We start from the raw sequence: 15,841 nt of genomic DNA on the forward strand, positions 1-15,841 counted from the left end.
AATCTACTCTACTAAAATAGAACCCTGAAGTAGATACCAGCGCTTTGGGCTTACAAACACGCTTTAATTCAGATGTTATTTCTTGCTGGAACATTTTTGTTCCATTTACAGAAAGGATGAGATTGTAAGGCCAATTATCATTTCACAAATAGAAGTTGCAAGTTTCTTTTTAATTCTATCAGCCACTTTGGTCCTGAATAATCTTAATTTTTAGTCCTCTATTAATTTTCTACTGTATTAAAATCTCCCTCTCTTGTTATGTAATACTTGTTACAAAAATTGCACACATACGCTTCTGCTAGTATAATTGCAGCCTAAAACCACAGAAATATAATTTATATAAATATAAAATTGTGGTTATTTCAATATATGTGTATAGAAAACTGTTATAGTTTCATATTTTCTCAGTAATGCAAAAAGATAAAGATACAGAGGTACACCTGTAATTATTTGTCTATCTCGGGCTGTTAGCTTATTGACAATGAATCAAAATGGAGACACTGGCAATATATTTTCTTCCACAAGGGTAATTTATTGAGAAACTGAAACTTTAGCCTAAAGGAGAAAATGTTAAGGATCTACCTGCTTCTGTGGCCAATTTTGCATTATGTTAATATGGTATGTATTTTTTGACACTCGATACATTTCAGAAAATCTGAAGTAATACTGTTGCTAAAACTCATAGCATATGGCTTTCTGGGGTTCCAACAGCAGTGTACCTCCTATAACTCCTGGAACTCTGCCACGGCATTAAACACCAAAACAGCAAGGAGGCAGGAAATATTAACAGCAAATTAAAATCCATAAATAGCCCCAGGCCCTAACTTGAGGCTCTGGAGTCGATGTCTTCCACCTCCAAGTATTTTCTGAACTAGGGAGCTTTGCAGTTTCTTGAATTTATTTTTTTTCTCGGTTTACCCTGAAGTAAGTCAGCCCAAGGACCCAAGTGCCTGTGTGAATCACTCACTAAACCAACAGGCTCCAGTAATGCACTAATAACTGTACTTACTAAAGGGCACCTTCACCAACGTGAGCTGGTGTGTAGGCTTAAAGAAAAATAAAAGGACACCACTGAACACACAACTAGAAGCTTGGCTAAATATGAATTGTTTAACCCTTATATACTTAACAGAGAATGGCAAAGAGATAGAAACATGTTTCCTGGGGGACATTGAAAGAGTATATTCTTAATAGGCTCATCTCTTACAGAGGCTGAACACCGGCCTAGGGACAGACAAATAAATGGCAGAACTGTCACATGGACACATTTCTTTTCTTGTATAACTTCCCAGGATGAAGGCCAAAATCATGGGTGACTGCTACCCAGGAGGTAGGGGCAACAGAGCAGAGCTGAGTGAGGCTAAGGCTGCATTTGCCCAAAACAGCATCAAATACTAAGGGAGCTTAGCATAGAGATGGCAAATGGCTCAAGGGAAGAAGTCACCCTTCTTTATCTGGATACATTTTGAACCCTGATCCTCCAGGGTAATGAAAAGAATGGTTCTCTTCAAAATGTAATTTCTACTGCAGAATATATTTTTTATAAGACTGTCTACACACATGCATACATGCGCACACACACACACACACACACACGCACTCCAGGGAGAATCTTTTGTTAGGCATGAAGATGTAGGCGTGTGCAAACACATTCAAATTGCTCTCATGCTCTGCAGGTGCTGTTATCTTTCAGTATGTATATTAATCCCAAAGGTAAGAGGCAGAAAGAAAGAAAAAAACAGATGTGTTATTGTTTTATTTTCTACACTACAGGCTATAATATCAGTATATAGAATAGAAAGCAAAATTATGATACATAAATATTGGCAGTAAGCCTTAAAGTATGACTTTCTTTGGAAACTAGCTGTAAAAATAAGCCCACTTTGTTTATGAAAAACATATTACTTTTATTTTTAAATAAAACATTGAGGCTAATTATATTTTGGAGATGTTATCTTAGTTCATGTAAGTTTGCACAATGATTGTAGACTAATAGTTCCCAGACAGATGGCCAAAAATGTTGACATTTAGAAAAAAAAATACGGTCATGCAACATATCAGTGTAAATGTCTAGGCTAAAAAGTTGTGCCGAAGTTCTGGGCCATTATAAATCCCGAATGTAGCCATGAAAGCAGGAAGCTAAAATTGAGTAAAGTTAAAATGAAGTTACACATTGGTTCATTGGAGAAAGATTGAAAGACTATTGCCAAAGTCCTTAATGAATGAGAGCGAGTCAGAGGAAGTTTTTGTAACAAGAAAGACGATAAGAGGAAGGTTTTGATCTTCAAAGAAAAAGAATGCTTTGAAGAGGAAGAATAATGTTTTAAAGTGGAGATGCAGAGTGGGATAATCCTAATGGATTCTCTAGGCCTTACAACATGAGGTGTGGGTGAACAGGGAGCTTCCAATCTAGAAAACCAAAAAGAATATAGGGTCTTTAAAGAACAACCAGGGTTAATTTTCTGAAAATGTAAAGGATTACAACAGATTACAAGATAAATGAAATATACTTAAACTGCATAGAATAGAAGAACGAATTTGGTGGTGGAAGCACAAAACCCCAGGAGAATGATATTTTAGGTATGAGAAGCCTAAGGGGCTCAAAGGTCCCCTGATCCCAGTTCCAAGAGGCCTGTCAGGCTTTGTGTCGGCACCCCTGGAAGAAGGAAATGGGAAATACTCCATGTGTGTAAAGAAGGCAGGCCCCTGATTCTCCCAGGAAAGTCTAAAAGGGGGTGTGTGCTAACAAGAAGGCAAGAGAACATAATATACTTTCTGTATTATGGGTTGGATTTCCATAGGGTGAGGTGGAGAGACTATCAAATGGACAGGCAATTTCCAAAAGATGTGGGGCAGCCACAAAGGTCTGACTGATGTCCTCTCCATTACCCACTTTCTCACACAATGCCTGGTAAAAAGTAAATGATCTCTAACTACTGAATTGAGTATTAACATGCACAACTTCAACAAGAAACCCCTTCATGCCAATGTCTGCCACCCAGGGAACATGAGCTACCACCCACACACCTGTGTGTCACAGCCAACGGTCCAGGAAGAAAGTGAATCTGGACAATAGCCTAAATCTAGATTAAAATGGTACATATTTTTGGAATACTGAATTTAATTCTCATCACTAGACTCTGAACTTGTAAATGTCAATGAAAATATACATTACAACCATATTTTCTCAGTGAATATTTAAGCAAATTAAAGAAAGTCATTTGGCTCCTGTGACAAAACTTGGTTATAATGTATACACAATTCTGATTGTGGAGCCACTATGCCTTTGCTGTGGTGCTCTTGAGAAGTGACAACATGCTGGCAGTCCTGGCTCACTCTCGGCACCTCCTCTGCCTCTGCGTCCACTCTTGCCATGCTTGAGGAGCCCTTCAGCCCACCGCTGCACTGTGGGAGCCCCTCCCTGGGCTGGCCGAGGCCAGAGCCGGCTTCCTCTGCTTGCAGGGAGGTGTGGAGGGAGAGGCACGGGTGGGAACCGGGGCTGCGCACGGGCGCTTGCGGGCCAGCATGAGTTCCAGGTGGGCACAGGCTAGGCAGACCCTGCACTCGGAGCGGCTGGCTGGCACCTCTGGCCCCAGGCAGTGAGAGGCTTAGCAGCCAGACCAGCAGCTGTGGAGTGGGGGCATCGGGTCCCCCAGCACTGCCAGCCCATCCGCGCTGCGCCACACTAGAATTCTCACTGGGCCTCAGCCGCCTCCTCCTGGGGCTGGGCTTGGGACCTGCAACCCGCCATGCCCGAGCCCCCACCCCGTGGTGGGCTCCCACATGGCCCAAGCCTCCCCAACGGGCAACTAGTCCCATCCACTGCCCAAGGGTTGAGGAGTGCAGCTGCATGGCGCGGGACTGGTGGGCAGCTCCGCCCGTGGCCTTGGTGCAAGATCCAGTAGGCTAAGCCAGCTGGGCTCCTGACTCCGGTGGGGACTTGGAGAACTTTTATGTCTAGCTAGAGGATTGTAAATACACCAATCAGCACTCTGTGTCTAGCTAAGGGATTGTAAATGCAACAATCAGCACCCTGTCAAGATGGACCAATCAGCTCTCTGTAAAACGGACCAATCAGTTCTCTGTAAAATGGACCAATCAGCTCTCTGTAAAATGGGCCAATCAGCAGGATGTGGGTGGGGTCAGATAAGGGAATAAAAGCAGGCTGCCCAGCCAGCAGTGGCAATCTGCTGGAGTTCCTTTCCACAATGTGGAAGCTTTGTTGTTTTGCTGTTTGCAATAAGTCTGGCTGCTGAACACTCTTTGGGTGTGTGCTGCCTTTATGAGCTGTAATATTCACCACAAAGGTCTGTAGTTTCACTCCTAAGGCCAGCGAGACCACAAACCTACTGAGAGGAATGGACAACTCCAGGTGTGCCTCATTAAGAGCTGTAACACTCACCATGAAGGTCTGCAGCTTCACTCCTGAAGTCAGTGAGACCACAAACCCACCAGGAGGAGGAAACTCTGAACACATTCGAAAATCAGAAGGAACAAACTCCAGATACACCATCTTTAAGAGCTGTAACGCTCAGTCTGAGGGTCTGTGGCTTCATTCTTGAAGTCAGACCAAGAACTCACCAATTCCAGACGCATTCTGACAGTTATTTTGGAGTGCACCGTAGAACGCCCTCATTATATTGTAGTAGCGGTCACTTGCACGAAAAATAGCTCAGAATAAAAAGGGGGAAATCAGGAGAGAAGGCTGTACGTAGAGCACTTCCTAGAGTTACCTTCAAAGGGATTTTTGAAAGATGAGCAGTCAAAAAGGCATTGGAAGCAGGGCAGCCATAAGGAGTAGGCGCAAAGATTTCTGTTCTGAGATCTCACTGAACATGGTGGAGACTTCACTCAAAATGGAGACACGTAAGTTCCAGAAAGAAAACTATATACTTTTAAGATATTTGGGTTTTTTTACATTCATAATCTATCTCCCCTTTGTTATCCTATAGGCGAAGTTTCATAGAGTCTACTGTTTCTGCTGAAAGATCGGAGAACTTTTGGATCCACTCTTGTCTCAGAGGTAGATGGTACAGTCTACATCTGCCTGAGACCTAAGTGATAGAAGAGGTAAGCTCAGGGGGAAGAGATGTTGGGGACAGTTCTATCATCCAACTGCCCCTTCCTGCCAGGAGGAAGTGTACCACTTCCACTGGTACACTGAGGGGTATGGGAGTTTATTTTATGAAGCGAGATAATAATTCACTATTTTAGCCAATCATAGCTATTATCTTGTGTAAGGAATAACAACCCACAATAATAAAAACAAGTATCTATTAAGCAATCACTATGCTGGACACTGCTCCATCCTTCACATATCCCTAACTTCTTAAACACTCCCCTGTAGCCCATGGTCCAGATGAGACACTGGAGGGCAGTGAGCTTAAAGGAATTTCCCGAGGCCACACAGCTGAGAAATGAGGGCACCAGGATGGAGCCTCAGGAGTAGGCACCCAGTGCATGGTGAGGTCGCTGTACAAGTGGGCCATGGGCAGCAGCCCATGAGATTCCTGTAGTTTCCAAACTATGACCTCTCAGGAGGTACATCCCCACCTCTTTCCATGACCCCAAGAAATCCCCCCATTCTTCTGCAGGCTCATGCCCCATCTCATTTTTCTTGGGTCCACCCTGGCACTTGGATAAACTCCCTGAGGTTTCATACTTGGGCCCTTTAGAGCTGCAGCTGGGCAAGTCTCAGACAGACTTCGGATCCCTTTTTCTCCTTAGCACACAGACCAGGACTACCTCTGACTGTTCTCACCCATGGCTGTGACTCCAAGAAGGTCCACAGCCACATTGCTGAGTTCCTGGCGGCATTAGTTAGAGTCCTTTCTGAAATTTTAAGTGCCTACTCACTACCTTACTAGCATATAGGCAGTGCCTATAGAAAATTCTGTGAGTCAAAAATCTCACCATCCTGATACGTTCCAACTTGGCTAAAACCCATCTCAACCAGTACACAGGTAATCAATAATACAGTTTCTCTCCCCTACTCTTGGTTAACAATTGATAGTATGAACTGGGGCCCTGGGGGTCTATAAGGCAGGTTACATGGATCTTCACCATCCTGCCTGGAGGTGCCAAACAGCTTCAATTCCAGCCCATGCAGAGCCAACCCTCAGGAATCCCAGTCCTCAAGGGGCACATGTGGTATATATGCATTGTGTGACTAAAAGGTCTCAGTGAGCTGGATGCTACATGTTTTCTAGGAACAAAAACAGGAAAATTAAAACTTGCATGCCTCCAGAGTCTTTGCTTTGGACTCCAGAAGTGCAGGACAGCAGCTTCCCTACCCTGAATATCATGTACATCAAAGTTCAAGCGCAGACTCTCTGCAACGAAGTGGAAAGCATAAAGTTTGCTGCTTTTAGCTCCTTGAGGCAGGCTTCGCCAGTGTGTGCCTATACCCTGACTTAAGCCATGGACAGTTAATGGGAAAGGTGGTTTTGGTTTTTCTTCTGTTTTTATTTTTTTGTTGTTTTGTTTTGTTTTCTTTTGTTTTTGATAGTACCATAGATAGAGGTGGGTGAGAGTCAGATGAAGAGAGGTCTTGGATCCAGTTAGATGTGCTGTACAAGGATGCCCCCTGGCAGCAGGGCTCAATTCTGCATTTTGTCCAAGGCAGAGATAAAACTCATTTTTGGTTATTGTCTAGAACCAGAGGAAAGAAGACCAAAGTAGCTTTACCTGCAGAAGAAAATTGTATCATGACCTTCATGCCTGTAGTACTTAGGGCAAAAGGACTGGTAATGGGGAAGAAACTCAATCATAGAAAAAATAAAACGATATTCCAGAACTTTTTCTCCCATTGGCTTCTCAAGAATAAGTTCATCTTCATGGGCAGTGTTTCTGAGAACCAGAGAAGCCTGATGCCTAAGTTAGAGACCAAATGAGGGCAGCATGTAGGGACAAGGCATAACCTTGTCTTGAGGCCACATCAGGAGATGCCAGGTCCTGGTGACAAGTCACACCCATCTACTGGGACAGGTACCAAGGAAGACATTCTTTAAGGTAGATAAAATATCACAACCTAAGGGTATGGTGGAGAAGACATTACATGATTGTCTAGTAAACTCTTGTGTTTCAAAATGTGGCCCTTGAACGAGGAGCTTTACAGAACTTGGTCCAAGTGAAGAATCTTGAGCGTTTCCTAGACCTAATGAAACACAACCTGCATTTTATGCAGATCCCTGGATCATCCTCACAAACACCAAAGTTTGAGCTCTACCATTTTAGTCCAGTGGTTCTCAAATGTAACTGCATATTAGACTCTCTAGAGGAGCTTTTAAAATGAAACTGACCTTAAACTCCATATTCCAGGTTTTCTGAACACCCCATACTCTGTGCTGTGGGCACCATTTTTGCTAGAGTCCCTTCCTCTCACTACCTGTTAATCACAAGATTTTGCCATTGGCCCTTTTTCTCATAAATATCCTCACTGTGTGATTTCATCCACCTTTTGGGAGTTTACAATGACCTACACTACCATATTCTTCAAATCCTTTTTTTAACATTTATTCTAAGTTCAAGGGTAAGTGAGCAGGATGTGCAGGTTTGTTACATAGATAAACATGTGTCATGGGAATTTGCTGTACAGATTATTTCATCACCCAGGTATTAAGCCTAGTATCCATTAGTTACCATTCTTGATTCTCTCCCTCCTCCCACTCTTGGCCCTCTGGTAGGGCCAGTATGTGTTGTTGCCCCGAAACTGTCCACACGTTATCATCATTCAGGTCCCACTTATAAGTGAGAACATGCAGTATTTAGTTTTCTGTTCCTGTGTTAGTCTGCTAAGGATAATGGCCTCAAGCTCCATCCGTGTACCTGCAAAGGACACGATCTCATTCTTTTTTGTAACTGCATAGTATTTCGTTCGGTTTATGTACCACATTTTCTTTATCCAATCTATCATTGATGGGCATTTAGGTTGATTCCATGTCTTTGCTATTGTGGATAGTGCTTCAATGCATGTAAACGTGCATGTGTCTTTATAATAGAATGATTTATATTCCTTTGGGTATATACCAAGTAATAGGATTGCTGGGTTGAATGGTATTTTTGTCTTCAGGTCTCTGAGAAACCACCACACTGTCTTCCACAGTGGTTGAAATAATTTGCACTCCCACCAACAGTATAAATGTGTTCCTTTTTCTCCACAGCATCACCAGCAGGTTATTTTTTTACTTTAATAATTGCCATTCTGACTGGTGTGATATGGTATGTCACTATGATTTTTATTTGCATTTCTCTAATGATCAGTGATGTTGAACTTTTTTGTTTTCATATGTTTGATTCTTAAAGACGCTGGATATAAGACCTTTGTCAGATGCATAGTTTGCAAAAAATTTCTCCTAATCTGTAGGTTGTCTGATTACTGTGTTCATAGTTTCTTTTGTTGTGCAGAAGCCTTTTAATTTAATTAGATCCCATTTGTCAATTTTTGCTTTTGTTGCAATTGCTTTTTGGTGTCTTCATTATGAAATCTTTGCCTATGCCTATGTCCTGAATAGTATTGCCTAGGATGCCTTCCAGGATTTTTTATAGTTTTGAGTTTTACATTTAGATCTTGAATCCATTTTGAGTTGATTTTTGTATGTGAGGTAAGGAAGGGGTCCAGTTTCAATTTTCTGCGTATGGCTAGCCAGTTAACCCAGTACCATTTATTAAATAGAGAATCCTTTCCCTATTGCTTGTTTTTGTCAGGTTTGTGAAAGATCTGATAGTTGTAGATGTGTGGCCTTATGTCGGGTTCTCTATTCTGTTCCATTGGTCGATGTTTCTGTTCTTATACCAGTGCCATGTTATTTTGTTTACGGCAGCCTTGTAGTATAGTTTGAAGTCAGGTAGCATGATGCCTCTAGCTTTGTTCTTTTTGCTTAGGATTTCCTTGGCTATTGGGCTCTTTTTTGGTTCCATATAAATTTTAAAATAGTTTTGTCTAGTTCTGTGAAGAATGTCAATGGTAGTTTAACAGGAATAGCATTAAATCTATGAATTGCTTTGGGCAGTATGGCCATTTCACAATATTGATTCTTACCATTCGTGAGCATGGCATGTTTTTCCATTGGTTTGTGTCATCTTTTATTTATTTGAGCAGTGTTTTGTAGTTGTCCTTGTAGAATTTCTTCACTTCCCTTTTTAGCTGTATTCCTAGGTATTTTATTATTTTTGTGGCAATTGTGAATGAGAGTTTATTTGTGATGTGGCTCTCAGCTTGACTGCTTTTGGTGTGCAGGCATGCTAGCACTTTTTGCACATTTATTTTGTATTCCAAGACTTTGCTGAAGTTGCTTACCAGCTTAAGAAGCTTTTGGGCTGAGACAATGGGGTTTTCCAGATATAGGATCATGTCTTCTGCAAATAAAGATAATTTGACTTCCTCTTTTCCTATTTGAATACGCTTTGTATCCTTCTCTTGCCTGATTGCCCTGGCCAGAACTTCTAATACTATGTTGAATAGAAGTGGTGAGAGCAGGCATCCTTGTCTTGTGCTGGTTTTCAAGGGGAATGCTTCTAGCTTTAGCCCATTCAGAACAATATTGGCTATGGGTTTGTCATATATAGCTCTTATTATTTTGACTTTTGTTCTTTCAATATCTAGTTTGTTGAGAGTTTTTAACATGAAAAGATGTTGAAATTTGTCAAAGGCCTTTTCTATGTCTATTGAGATAATCATGTAGTTTTTGTCTTTAATTATGTTTATGTGATGAATCACACTTATTGATTTATATATGTTGAGCCAATCTGCAAATAGTCTCTTGGACCACAGTGTAATCAAATTAGAAATCATGACTACAAAATTCACTCATAACCATACAATTACATGAAAATTGAATGACCTGCTCTTGAATGACTTTTGGGTAAATTAATGATATAAAGACAGAAATCAAGAGGTTCTTTGAAATTAATCAGAACAAACATACAATGTATCAGAATCTCTGGGACACAGCTAAGGTAGCATTAAGAGGGAAATGTATAGCACTAATTGCCCTCATCAAAAAGCTAGAAAGATCTCAAGGCAACAACCTAAGATCAAAACTAAAAAGCTAGAGAACCAAGAGCAACCAAACCCCAAAGATAACAGAAGAAGGAACAGAATCAGAGCTGAACTGAAGTAGACAGAGACACACAATACACATTGAAAAGATCAATGAATCCAGGAACTGTTTTTTTGAAAAAATTAATAAAATAGATTTACCTCTAGCTAGAATAATAAAGAAGAAAAGAGATTCAAATAAACACAATCAGAAATGGTAAGGGGGATATTACCACTGACCCTATAGAAATATAAACAATCATCAAAGAATATTATTAACATCTCTATGCATATAAACTAGAAAAGCTAGAAGAAATTATATAAATTCCTGGACACATACACCCTCCCAAGACTGAATCAGGAAGACATTGAATCCCTGAAATGACCAATAATGAGTTCTAAAATTGAGTTAGTAATAAATAGCCTACGAACCAAAAAAATCTCAGGACCAGTTGGATTCACAGCTGAATTCTACCAGGTGTACAAAGAATAGCTAGTATCATTCCTACTAAAACTATTTCAAAAAAAAAATGAAAAAGAAGGACTCCTCCTTAACTCATTCTGTGAGGCCAGCATGATCCTGATACCAAAACCTGGCAGAAATACACACACACAAACAAAACAAAAGCAAACAAACAAAAACTTCAGGCCAATATCTTTGATGTACATCAATGCAAATATCCCCAACAAAATACTGGCAAACTGAATCCAACAGCACCTCAAAAAGCTTATCCACCATGATCAAGTAGGCATCATTCCCAGGATGCAAGATTGGTTCAAATCCTTATGTTTAACCCAGATTTCTCTTTGATTGTTCCAGCTTCAGTGAACTTTTTGCAGATATTTTATTTACTGCCCATTTGAAACAGAACTCATGTGTTACTCCTCCTACTCAAGCATACACTTCTTCCTGGATATTCTTTCTTAGTTTGTGGCACCAATGTCCCTTCAGGCACCGAAACTATCTCACATGTGCATGGTCACCAGACCCTTCTGTTATTTCTGTCCTCTCCTCAGCTGCTCTTTCTCTCCATTCCCACTGCCATTGACTTAATTCCACATCTCATCATTATACACCTGGGCCATTCTCTTAAGTCTTAACTTTTCAGATCTATACAGTAGATTCTTATCAAAAAGAGCTTTCCAAAATTTAGATCCAATTATGTCATTCATCTGCTTCAAACTGCCTGAAAGCTCCAAATCTCCTGATTATAAACACCCAAGTAGTTTTTTACATTTTAGAAAATCCACCATTTTCTGCCCCCAGCTAACACCCCTCCACATCACTGATGACCTCAAACTTTGCCAGGCAGCAGTCCTAAAGCTTGGCAGATGCCCAGACACAGCCTGCTGTTTTAGGCTTCTGTGCATTTCATACACTATCCCCATTTCTAGGGATGGCTTGTCTCTTTCTTTGACATCAAACAAATTCATACTTTAAATATTGCTAAAACATTACCCTGAACCTCCCGTGCAGAATCAGCTCCTCAGTTATGTGTACAATTTATTTTTTTATGTGTATTTCGGGGTCTGAATCACACCTTACCTGTTTAGCTATCTACATCCAATACTGGTCTGCAAGTTTCTCATGAACAAGGTCAATGTCTGTGCAAGTACCAAGCCTCTTTCTTGTAGATCCATTTACCACCTTTCCCTGGTAGGAGGAGTACTTACCATGACTTTCTTCCTCTAGTAGAATCTTCAGTCACACCTGTGCTTCCTTCATGGCTCCTTTTCTCTTGAACAGGCGGTCAGGTTCCATTTATGATCCCACCTCAGAGGTCTGATGACCTTATCTCCTACCTATAGGTTGCAGTAGCATCTGGTGTTTGCTAATCTCTGTTCAATTCACTGTCTTCTGTTTAAATATTCAGTTCTTCCATCATCTCTTTAATCAACTCCTGCATGAAAGTCCCCTAATTTTTAATACTCAGAGTAGCTCTGTTTTCCTGTTTGGATTTCGACTTATGTAATGCCATACTCAACTTTGTAGCATTAATACCTAACCCAATGCCAGGCACATTATGAGAGCTCAAAAAATGTTCATGTACTTACAGAATGAATAGGTGGAAGGGATTTAATAGAAATTGTGATGAAAATATAGGCAGGCTTGATAAAAGAACTAAATTAGAATGGGAGAAAAAGAAAGGCATCAAAAATGATACTCACATATCTAGTCTACTACATGGCAAATTGAGATGCCATGAAGAAACACTGAAGAGTCTACAAGAAGACATGGTTGACAAGGAAAAAGAATTCGCCACTGATTTAAGTTTTTTTCACTAAAAATGTTTTGTGCCCTATAACATCATAATCAAACTACTGAAAAAAAAACAAAGATGAATAAAAATTCTTGAAAAGAGCTCACTAAAAGTGACACATTAAATATGGGGAAAAATAAAATGAATGAATATATATGTCTCATAAGATATCAGGGAGGTCAGAAAACAGTAAAATAAAATAAAATAAAAAACGCCCTGAAAGAAAAAACCTGTCAACCTAGAATTGTATGTCCAATAAAAATACTCTTCAAGAATGTATGCAAAATAAAGACATTCTCAATGAAAGCAAATTAAGAAGATGGGTTGCGAGTGATTGCACTAAAAGAAATGCTAGCCAGGTATGGTGGTGTGAACCTGTAGTTCCACATCTTGGGAAGCTGAGGATGGCTTGAGTTCAAGACTTTGAGACCAGCCAGAGCAACATAGACCCCATCTCTTAAAAAAAGGGAAAAATGATAAAGGAAACTCTTCAGGGAATAGGAAAATAATATGATATGGTTTGGCTCTGTGTCCCAACCCAAATCTCATCTTGAAGCTCCCATAATTCCCACATGTTGTGTAAGGGATCTGTTGAGTGATGATTGAATCATGGCAGTGGGTCTTTCCTATGCTGTTCTCATGATAGTGAATGGGTCTCACAAGATCTGATGGTTTTAAAAATGGAAATTTATCTGCACAAGCTCTCTCTTTGCCTGCTGCCATCCACGTAAGATGTGACCTGCTCCTCCTTGCCATCCATCATGATTGTGAGGCCTCCACAGCCATATGGAACTGTAGGTCCAATAAACCTCTTTCTTTTGTAAATTGCCCAGTCTCAGGTATGTCTTCATCAGCAGTGTGAAAATGGAGTAATACAGTAAAATGGTACCAGATGATTTAGGGTATCTGGAGGAAGAAATTTCTAAGCAGCAAAGCATTCAAGATGTAACTTAGGTGCTGTTAAAATCATTCAGTTTCAAAAAGGAAGCAGAGCATAAAAGTTTGGAAAATTTGGAGCCTGACAATGTGATAGAAAAGAAAATCCCATTTTCTAAGGAGAAATTCAAGCCGGCTGCAGAAATTTGCATAAGTAACAAGAAGCCAGATGTTAATCCCCAAAACAATGGGGAAAATGTCTCCAGGGCAAATCTGAGGTCTTCACTGCAGCCCCTGCTCTCATCACAAGGTCAGAGGCTTAGGACAAAAAAAGTGGTTTCATATACCAGGCCCAGGGTCGCCATGCTGTGTGCAGCCTGGAGTCTTGGTGCCCTGTGCCCCAGACACTCCAGCTGTGGCAGAAAGGGGCCAATGTAGAGCTTAGGCCATGGCTTCAGAGGGTGCAAGCCCTGATCCTTGGCAGCTTCCACCTGGTGTTGAGCCTGCAAATGCACAGAAGTCACGAATTGGGGTTTTGGAACCTCCTCCTAGATTTCCCAGAATGTAGGGAAATGCCTGGATGTCTAGGCAGAAGTTTTCTGCAGGGGCAGGGCCCTCACAGAGAACTTTCTGCTAGGGCAGTGCAGAAGGGAAATGTGGGAATGGAGCCCCCATACAGAGTACCTGCTGGGGCACTGCCTAGTGGACCTGTGAGAAGAGGACCACCGTCCTCCAGACCCCAGAATGTTAGATCACTGACAGCTTGCACCATGTGCCTGGAAAAGCCACAAACACTCAATGTCAGCCTGTGAAAGCAGCAAGGAGAGAGGCTGTACCCTACAAAGCCACAGGGACAGAGCTGGCCAAGACCATGGGAACCCACTTGTTCCATCATTGTGACTTGGATGTGAGACATGGAGATCATTTGAAAGCTTAAGATTTGACTTCCACACTGGATTTTGGACTTTCATGGGGCTTGTAGCCACTTTGCTTTGGCCAATTTCTCTGATTTGGAAAAGGAGCATTTATCCAATGCCCATATCCCCATTGTATCTAGGAAGTAACTAACTTGCTTTTGATTTTAAAGGCTCATAGGCAGAAGGAACTTGCCTTGTCTCAAATGAGACTTTGAATGGTGGACATTTGAATTGATGCTGAAATGAGTTGAGACTTTGGAGGACTGTTGGGAAAGCATGATTGGTTTTGAAATATGAAGATAGATTTGGGAGGGGCCAGGGCAGAATGATATGGTTTGGCTATGTGTCCCCACTCAAATCCCATCTTGTATCTCTCAGAATTCCAACCAGTTGTTGGAGGACTTGGTGGGAGATAACTGAATCATGGTGGTGGGTCTTTCCCATACTGTTCTCTTGCTAGGTCTCATGAGTTCTGATGGTTTTAAAAATGGGAGTTTCTCTGCACAAGCTCTCTCTTTGCCTGCTGCCATCCACGTAAGAAGTGACTTTCTCCTCCTTGACCTCTGTCAAAATTGTGAGGCCTCCCCAACCATGTGGAGCTGTAAGTCCAATAAAACTCTTTCTTTTTTAAATTGCCCAGCCTCGAGTATGTCTTTATCAGCAGTGTGAAAATGGACTAATACATAATACCAGAGAAATCTAATACTTTAGGAATGAAGAGCATAGTAAATGGTAAATATCTGAATAAATATAGTAAAAGATATTTATTCTTCTATGTTTTAAAAAATGTGTATGACAGTTGGCAATTTATACCATTATTTAATAGAAGTTCCAATATGTGTGGATATAATACATATAGCAATTATAGCACAAAGGGAGAAAATGAAAGTACCCATATGTTTTCAAGGTTCTGCATTGCACTTGAAGCAGTAAATATTACTTCTATGCAAATTTTGAAAAGTTAAGTTGCAAATTGTAATCAACCACTAAAAATATTGTACAAAAAGATACAAATAGCCAATAGATACATTTAAATGGAATAGTGCATAATATTCAAGAAATACAAAAGACATAATGGAAAGAAAAATAGATGAAAGAAAAACAAAGAAATCAAGCAAAATAAATAATAAAATATTAGAATAAAATTTAACGATGCTAATAATTATACTAAATGTAAATAAAGAGTTTAAACACATCAACTATATTGAACTTAAACCAAAACAAACAAAGAAAACCATCCACTATATTCAAGAAATCCTATCAGAGGCCCTCTTTAAGTATTGTGATATAGATATATCGTAAAAACAGAACAAAAAGAGATGCAATTAAAACACTAAATCAAAGAAAACTAGGGTGGTTATATTAATACCAAAAAAAGTAGACAAGAAGTAGAAAAACTGCTAAGGAAAACAAGAGATATTACATAGTGATAAAGGGTTAATTTCCCAAGAAAAGCAATCAGTGTAACTCACTATATTAACAGATTGAAAAGAAAAACCACATAAGTATCTCAACAGATGTATAAATACGTTTGAAAAAGACTAATATATTTATATAATAAAAACTCCCAGCAGACTACAAATAAGAGGGAATTGCCTTAATCTGATAAAAGGGAACTCAAAAATTCATATAGATGACATCAAACTTAATGCTTTTCCCTTAAGTTCAGCAGCAAGGCAAGCATGTTTACTTTTTATACTTCTATTCAACATCTTGAGTTCTGGCCAATACAACAAAGCAAGACCAAT

Source organism: Pongo abelii, chromosome 12 (assembly GCF_028885655.2).
Source record: "Pongo abelii isolate AG06213 chromosome 12, NHGRI_mPonAbe1-v2.0_pri, whole genome shotgun sequence".
NCBI classification, from domain to species: Eukaryota; Metazoa; Chordata; class Mammalia; order Primates; family Hominidae; genus Pongo; species Pongo abelii.